The following is an 8,163-nucleotide window of genomic DNA, read 5'->3' as shown; positions in this document are numbered from 1 at the left end:
GCTCTTTGGCATTAACTCGACTCGCCATGTTTGGAAGAAGAAAAATGCTGACTGACTATGACCCCAAGAACACCATCCCAACTGTGAAACATGGTGGTGGAAACATTCTGCTTTGGGGGTGTTTTTCTGCTAAGGGGACAGGACAACTGTACCGCATCAAAGAGACAATGGACGGGGCAATGTACCATCAAATCTTGGGTGAGAACCTTCTTCCCTCAGCCAGGGCATTGAAAATGGGTGGTGGATGGGTGTTCCAGCATGACAATGACCCAAAACACACGGCCAAGGCAACAAAGGAGCGGCTCAAGAAGAAGCACATTAAGGTCCTGGAGTGGCCTAGCCAGTCTCCACACCTTAATCCTATAGAAAATGTATTTAGGGAGCTGAAACTTCAAGTTGCCAAGGGACAGCCAAAAAACCTTCAGGATTTAGAGAAGATCTGTAAAGAAGAGTGGACCAAAATGCCTCTTGAGATGTGTGCAAACCTGTTCATTCCCTGATGCTGGGGCATCTCCTACTCTCGCTGGCCCTTTCCTTAGGTTTGGGGACCACTGTTAGTGTTTGATCCAATAACTGTCCCTGTCTTTGTACCTCCAGCTGTTGAGGAGCTACAAGTCCCGGGTGGCATTGGAAGAATCTGAAAGTTAAAGGTATGATCCCCAGAGGCATGATGGGATATTGAGCTTCACCATGTCTGGCAGGCCAAAATTTGCCAACCCCTGGAATAGAGTAGGGAAGGACTCAGGGGCAAACTGACAACTCATGGGGCCCCCGGGCAATAGGAAATCATGGGGCCCCTGTGTCCTTGCCAAAACTCAAAAAAGCCTATGAAAAAGGTACCAGGGGCATCTCATGGGGCCCCCTACTGACCCCGAGCCCTCGGGCAGTGCCTGAGTTTCCAAATGGTCAGTTCGCTACTGGAAGGGACTTTCCAGTTATTGGATCCAAAGCGATTTAGAACAGATCCAGTTGCCCATGACCAATATTGGATCTTTGTTATTATTGTAGGGGACACCACAAAAGGACGCCTGGACACCAATTAAAAACAATTGAGAAATTGTATCTCTTCTTGATTGCACGGACATGTTCCTTGTCTGGGTCCCCGATGGTCGGAGAGGTGATCTCTTCCTGATTGCACGGACATGTTCCTTGTCTGGGTCCCCGATGGTTGAAGAGGTGATCTCTTCCTGATTGCACGGACATGTTCCTTGTCTGGGTCCCCGATGGTCGGAGAGGTGATCTCTTCCTGATTGCACGAACATGTTCCTTGTCTGGGTCCCCGATGGCTGGAGAGGTGATCTCTTCCTGATTGCACGGACATGTTCCTTGCCTGGGTCCCCGATGGTTGGAGAGGTGATCTCTTCCTGATTGCACGGACATGTTCCTTGCCTGGGTCCCCGATGGTTGGAGAGGTGATCTCTTCCTGATTGCACGGACATGTTCCTTGCCTGGGTCCCCGATGGTTGGAGAGGTGATCTCTTCCTGGTTGCACGGACATGTTCCTTGTCTGGGTCCCCGATGGTTGGAGAGGTGATCTCTTCCTGATTGCACGGACATGTTCCTTGTCTGGGTCCCCGATGGTTGGAGAGGTGATCTCTTCCTGATTGCACGGACATGTTCCTTGTCTGGGTCCCCGATGGTTGGAGAGGTGATCTCTTCCTGATTGCACGGACATGTTCCTTGTCTGGGTCCCCGATGGTTGGAGAGGTGATCTCTTCCTGATTGCACGGACATGTTCCTTGTCTGGGTCCCCGATGGTTGGAGAGGTGATCTCTTCCTGATTGCACGGACATGTTCCTTGTCTGGGTCCCCGATGGTCGGAGAGGTGATCTCTTCCTGATTGCATGGACATGTTCCTTGTCTGGGTCCCCGATGGTCGGAGAGGTGATCTCTTCCTGATTGCACGGACATGTTCCTTGTCTGGGTCCCCGATGGTCGGAGAGGTGATCTCTTCCTGATTGCACGGACATGTTCCTTGCCTGGGTCCCCGATGGTTGGAGAGGTGATCTCTTCCTGATTGCACGGACATGTTCCTTGTCTGGGTCCCCGATGGTCGGAGAGGTGATCTCTTCCTGATTGCACGGACATGTTCCTTGTCTGGGTCCCCGATGGTCGGAGAGGTGATCTCTTCCTGATTGCACGGACATGTTCCTTGTCTGGGTCCCCGATGGTCGGAGAGGTGATCTCTTCCTGATTGCACGGACATGTTCCTTGTCTGGGTCCCCGATGGTCGGAGAGGTGATCTCTTCCTGATTGCACGGACATGTTCCTTGTCTGGGTCCCCGATGGCTGGAGAGGTGATCTCTTCCTGATTGCACGGACATGTTCCTTGTCTGGGTCCCCGATGGTCGGAGAGGTGATCTCTTCCTGATTGCAGGGACATGTTCCTTGTCTGGGTCCCCAATGGCTGGAGAGGTTTTCCATTCCTTTCTGTCCCAACCGAAGTCCGGGAAATCTCCCCAGCATGGACACATATATAGGAACTCATCAGAGGCTCTAACCCTTCTCAGCTCTGTCCAGATTTTATCGTTTTAGCAGATTGGGTGTTGGGTTGGAATTTAAAGTTTATGTTATTAATAGAGTGGGGGGCGGCCAATCGTTGTCCCTCCAGCTGTTGAGGAGCTACAAGTCCCAGGTGGCATTGGAAGAATCAGGAAGCTACAGGCATGACCCCCAGAGGCATGATGGGATATTTAGCTTCACTACATCTGGCAGGCACTGGGGAGATCCATCCCCTTCATTTTGCCACAGTAACATTAGGGAAAATCCAAAACTGTCACCAGAACCAAGAAATCTTCCAAGGGGGACACCTGTTCTGGTGACAACTCCAGAGAGAGGCTTTCCTTCACTTCCTGTTGCATCTCTAGGACAGGAAGCGAAGGGAAATCTCCCCGATGGGACACAGACTACAAAACAAACTGTTGGGGTGTTAACTCTTTTCTACTCTATCCAAGGATCATGTGCAACCATTACCCCATGCAGGGGCGGACTGACCATTTGGAAACTCGGGCACTGCCCGAGGGCCTGGGTTCAGTAGGGGGCCCCATGAGATGCCCCTGGTACCTTTTTCATAGGCTTTTTTGAGTTTGGGCAAGGGCACAGGGGCCCCATGATCCCCTATTGCCCGGGGGCCCTATGAGTTGTCAGTCCACCCCTGACCCCATGAAATGTCCGACTTCTACAGACCTGTCCAACAAGAGGACACAATCGGGTTTTGACTTCTGTATTAATCATAAATCCAACGAATCGCTCCGAACATTTCCAGTTTTGTACAGTCTGTAGCCAGGTGGTGGCTCTATCATTGTGCCATTCGGGGACATTTACAGATGAGACTGTGGTTAATCCTCCCCCCTCTAGTGCCCAGTACTAGGACTGCTAGATCACTTCCTTGGGAAGGATCTTGGGACCTGTAGTCCTATAGCCAATACATCCTGTATTCCTGAGTGCTGATTGAACTACAACTACCAGAGATCTGGGGAACCAGCAGGAAGCTGGGGGAGCAGATATATTCTACAGCAAGGGACTGGCTCGCTCTCTTGGGTTGCGGGGTTCAGAGCTGAAGAGGGGGGGACTATCGTTCTCCAGAGACAGATTGCTGGCCTACTATTGGGGGATATTGCATACCAGTTCAGCACGACGGTGATGCTGATCACCACCCACACCAGGATCTCATCAGCTTCTCTGTCACTGTCCGGTCTTCAGCCAGTCATCTCTCTTGCCATGATGACAGGCTGTCGGGAGGTACATCCCTGAAAACATTCAAGAGCCTGGGCAAGAACTCTGTTCCTAGGAGTAGGGCTGTCTTAATGCACGGGCACTGCCCAGGGGCCCCAGGTGCATAGGGGCCCCATGCCGTACATCATACTTGTCAAGTGTCCTGGATTTGCCAGGACAGTCAAGCTTTTTACTAATCTGCCCTGTGATGGCCCAGGAAGCCTCCCAGCAGCTGTACTGTGCCCTTGTGATCCCATTATTGTGCCCTCCTGCCCCGCCCCCCCCCCCATACTTTTCCTATTGAGTTGTTTAGTCTTTGATTTATTGCATGTTTTCTTATTGTTTAAAATCAATTTTATTGAAAGTACTAATAAATATATGTTTAATTCTATCAAATAATTATAATTTAATTTTTGAAAGTATTTGCGTAATTTGGGGCAGGATGGTAGGGCCCCCAGTACATTACTTTGCCCAAAGAGCCCGTAGTGCCATTAAGACGGCCCTGCCTAGGAGGCCATGCTGTCAACAGGATTGGTGAGTGGGCGGACGCCCAACCTCTTTCAGCCATCACTGCAGGGGTGTCAAACTGTGGCCCTCGAGCTGTTGCGGAACTACAAGTCCCATCATTCCTCTGCCTTTGGGAATCAAGCTTGTAAACGTCAGCCTTGCAATGGCTCATGGGACTAGCAGTTCCAAAACAACTGGAGGGCCCCATTTTTGCACAACCTGCTCTAGAGACACGGCATGCAGACACTTTTACACCACAGTATCAGGAGATCTTTGCTTTGAGCAATACCACAGCTTGTTTAATGTCATTGAATTACCAGTATTCACTAATGTTTATGGACCCCACCATTGCTAGCAGAAGACAACAGATACCACCATATCAGGAACTTTAAACTTCACAGGACTCAAGTTGCAAACTCCAGGTAAAGGGACCTTTTCTCTTCTAAGGCCATTAGTATTCAATTTAGAGTATTTAGATCTATTCATGCCGGAGCATACATTTATAGAATTCTCTGCATGCCCTGTTGCGGTGCCGGTGGAGGGAGCTGGTAAGTCAACAAGCCTTTTCTTCCCTCCTGCTGCTGGTGTTGCAATTAAATCGTTGCAGCTTATTACTTGTGACTGTATAACCCGCTAAACATTGTTAGTTGATTATTCCTATTTTTCTGCTTTTATGTGAGAACTGGAGCTGTATATCCTAAACCAGGAGTAGGCAACCTTTGGGATGGGTAGTACCTGAAGAACATGGGAGAGATCAAATATGACATGGATTCGACGCCTTTTATATAGTATTATTCTTTTTTTTTTTTTTAGAAAAAGAAATGAACTAGAAAGACCTCAATAAATGGTAAGGATGGCGTGAAGAAAACGTATAAAAATATAAACTTAGCATACCTTAAAAATCTAGCTTCAGTGAGAAACTCTGCCTTAGGTCATTCGGGCAGTGGGCTGTGTGTCGGCAGTGGCAGTAGGGCAGTGGACCATGTGTTGACTGTGTCAGTAGGGCAGTGGACCATGTGTTGACTGTGTCAGTAGGGCAGTGGATGGTGGTGTCATTAGAGCAGTGAATGGTGTCAGTAGGGCAGTGAATGATCAGTAAGCAGTGGGGCAGTGGATGGTCAGTAGACCATGTGTTGATGGCGTCAGTAGGGCAGTGGACAGTCAGTAAGCAGTGGATGGTCAGTAGGGCAGTGGACCTTGTGTTGACGGTATCGGTAGGGCAGCGGACGGTCAGTAGGGCAGTGGATCATGTGTTGACAGTGTCATTAGGGCAGTGGACGAGCAGTAAGCAGTGGTCAGTAGAGCAGTGGATGGTGGTGTCATTAGAGCAGTGAATGGTGTCAGTAGGGCAGTGAATGATCACTAAGCAGTGGGGCAGTGGATGGTCAGTAGACCATGTGTTGATGGTGTCAGTAGGGCAGTGGACAGTCAGTAAGCAGTGGATGGTCAGTAGGGCAGTGGACCATGTGTTGACAGTGTCATTAGGGCAGTGGACGAGCAGTAAGCAGTGGTCAGTAGGGCAGTGAACCATGTGTTGACAGTGTCATTAGGGCAGTGGACGAGCAGTAAGCAGTGGTCAGTAGGGCAGTGAACCATGTGTTCACAATGTCAGTAGCGCAGTGGACAGTGTCAGTAAGCAGTTGATGGTCAGTAAGGCAGTGGACCATGTGTTGACGGTGTCAGTAGGGCAGTGGAAGGTCAGTAAGCAGTTGATGGTCAGTAGGGCAGTGGACCATGTGTTGACAGTGTCATTAGGGCAGTGGACGAGCAGTAAGCAGTGGTCAGTAGGGCAGTGAACCATGTGTTGACAGTGTCATTAGGGCAGTGGACGAGCAGTAAGCAGTGGTCAGTAGGGCAGTGAACCATGTGTTCACAATGTCAGTAGCGCAGTGGACAGTGTCAGTAAGCAGTTGATGGTCAGTAAGGCAGTGGACCATGTGTTGACGGTGTCAGTAGGGCAGTGGAAGGTCAGTAAGCAGTTGATGGTCAGTAGGGCAGTGGACCATGCATTGTTATCGCTTCTCGGCCTTTTGGCTAAGATCAAGTGTAGTATCTGTTCTTATCAGTGTCCAGTGGGGGTGCTTCCGGCCATTCTAGCTTTGCGGGGATGGCTGTTGTATGGTACGATGGGGGTCCGGAAGGCTAGTACTGGGGGGACAGAAACCGGGGAGCGCCACGAGTTAAGCTGGGGCCCTGCGAGTAATTCCCCCGAGAAAACTGGAAAGACCCAGTACCTCCTGATTTGGACGGATCTACCTTGGTCTGGCCAGGGGCTGGGAAGGCAGAGAGTCCGCAAACACGGTGCCCCCTGAGTAGTCGCCTCAGGGGTGCTCTGAGTAGCACTTGGGTGTGGGACCCCACGTTGTGAATGAGCACATGGTCACCGCGTTTAAACACTTTTTGCACTGCGCCTCTAGGACCGGGCCTTTTGGCCAAGTCCTGGGCAATTTTTTCGCTACAGGCCTCAGGGCCTGGTCAGTGCTCAATTTGGGCACGACCACTTTTTTATTATTTTTATAGATTTATTTAATTATTTATTTTTACACTCCCACGTTTGTCACTTTTTACTTATGTGTGTGTTTTCTTCACATGATGGAGGGTGTGGGTCCTCGGGCCTGCCCTGAAGTCTAGGGGGAGGATGTGTGGCCTTTTGGTTCCTTCCACCCCTGTCCCTAGGGGGTTTTCTCTTCGGGAGAGCCCCCTGACCAAGTACTGGGTGTCCGGCTTCGGCAGGACACAAGGAACGGTGGTCCACCAGGCCTTTTGGCCAGGAGGACCAAATGGGAACCTTGTCCCTGTCAGGAGCTTCGTGCCCCGGGGGATCAGGGTAGCGGTCCAACCCCTTCGGGGGTAGGACAAAGCACACCCCTAAGTGCACTTTTTGTGTGGTGTTTTTGCACTTGCACTTTTTTGTGAAACACTTACGGGTTTTTCGTTGTAGTTTGCACGTTTGCGGACTTTAAAAAAAAAAAAAAAAAAAGTGGACCGTGTATTGATGGTGTCAGTAGGGCAGCGAACAAGCAGTAAGCAGTGGGGCAGTGAATGGCCAGTAAGCAGTGGTCAGTAGGGCAGTGAACCATGTGTTGATGATGTCAGTAGGGCAGTGGACAGTCAGTAGGGCAGTGGATGGTCAGTAAGCAGTTGATGGTCAGTAGGCCAGAGGGCCATGTGCTGACTGTGTCAGTATGGCAGTGGACCATTTGTTGATGGTTTCAGCAGGGCAGCAGATGGGAGAGAGGATGGTAAGTAAGCCGAGGGGCATCGGATGGTCAGTAAGCAGTTGATGGTCAGTAGTGCAGTGGACCATGTGTTGATGGTTTCAGTGGGGCAGTGGATGGTCAGTAAGCCGCGGGGCAGAGGATGGTCAGTAAGCCGCGGGGCAGAGGATGGTCAGTAAGCCGCGGGGCAGAGGATGGTCAGTAAGCCGCGGGGCAGAGGATGGTCAGTAAGCCGCGGGGCAGAGGATGGTCAGTAAGCCGCGGGGCAGCGGATGGTCAGTAAGCCGCGGGGCAGCGGATGGTCAGTAAGCCGCGGGGCAGCGGACGGTCAGTAAGCCGCGGGGCAGCGGACGGTCAGTAAGCCGCGGGGCAGAGGATGGTCAGTAAGCCGCGGGGCAGAGGATGGTCAGTAAGCCGCGGGGCAGAGGATGGTCAGTAAGCCGCGGGGCAGCGGATGGGTACAGCATCGCAGAAACTTCCCGCACATGTAGAACAGTGAAGCGCCACCAACACTCAGCTATTCGCTCTTCTGCTGCGCTGACCCCCTCTCTCTCCTCACTCATCCATCCCCTGTGATATCACATACATGTGCCTGCGATGGACTTGAGAGGAGGAGGAGGCTGTGATCAGCGCTTCACACCACGTATGTTCTTTCCCTGTGCCTCTGCCTTTGTGAGAGTTCAGTCTGGTGGTCGTCGAGTGGCACGTGGTCTACCTGTCACCT

General features: G+C 51.3%; 1 pseudogene; it reads left to right on the top strand.

Annotated features, from left to right (window-relative positions):
* The first annotated feature begins 6,235 nt into the window (after window positions 1-6,235).
* On the top strand, window positions 6,236-6,366 carry LOC149438956 (U2 spliceosomal RNA; annotated as a pseudogene).
* The last annotated feature ends 1,797 nt before the right edge of the window (window positions 6,367-8,163 follow it).

Source organism: Staurois parvus, unplaced genomic scaffold (assembly GCF_062004578.1).
Source record: "Staurois parvus isolate SC_StPar_1 unplaced genomic scaffold, SC_StPar_1.0 ptg001179l, whole genome shotgun sequence".
In the NCBI taxonomy this organism is placed as follows: Eukaryota; Metazoa; Chordata; class Amphibia; order Anura; family Ranidae; genus Staurois; species Staurois parvus.
The sequence above is the reverse complement of the archived record's forward strand: the minus strand, read 5'-3'. Positions and strand labels throughout refer to the sequence as shown.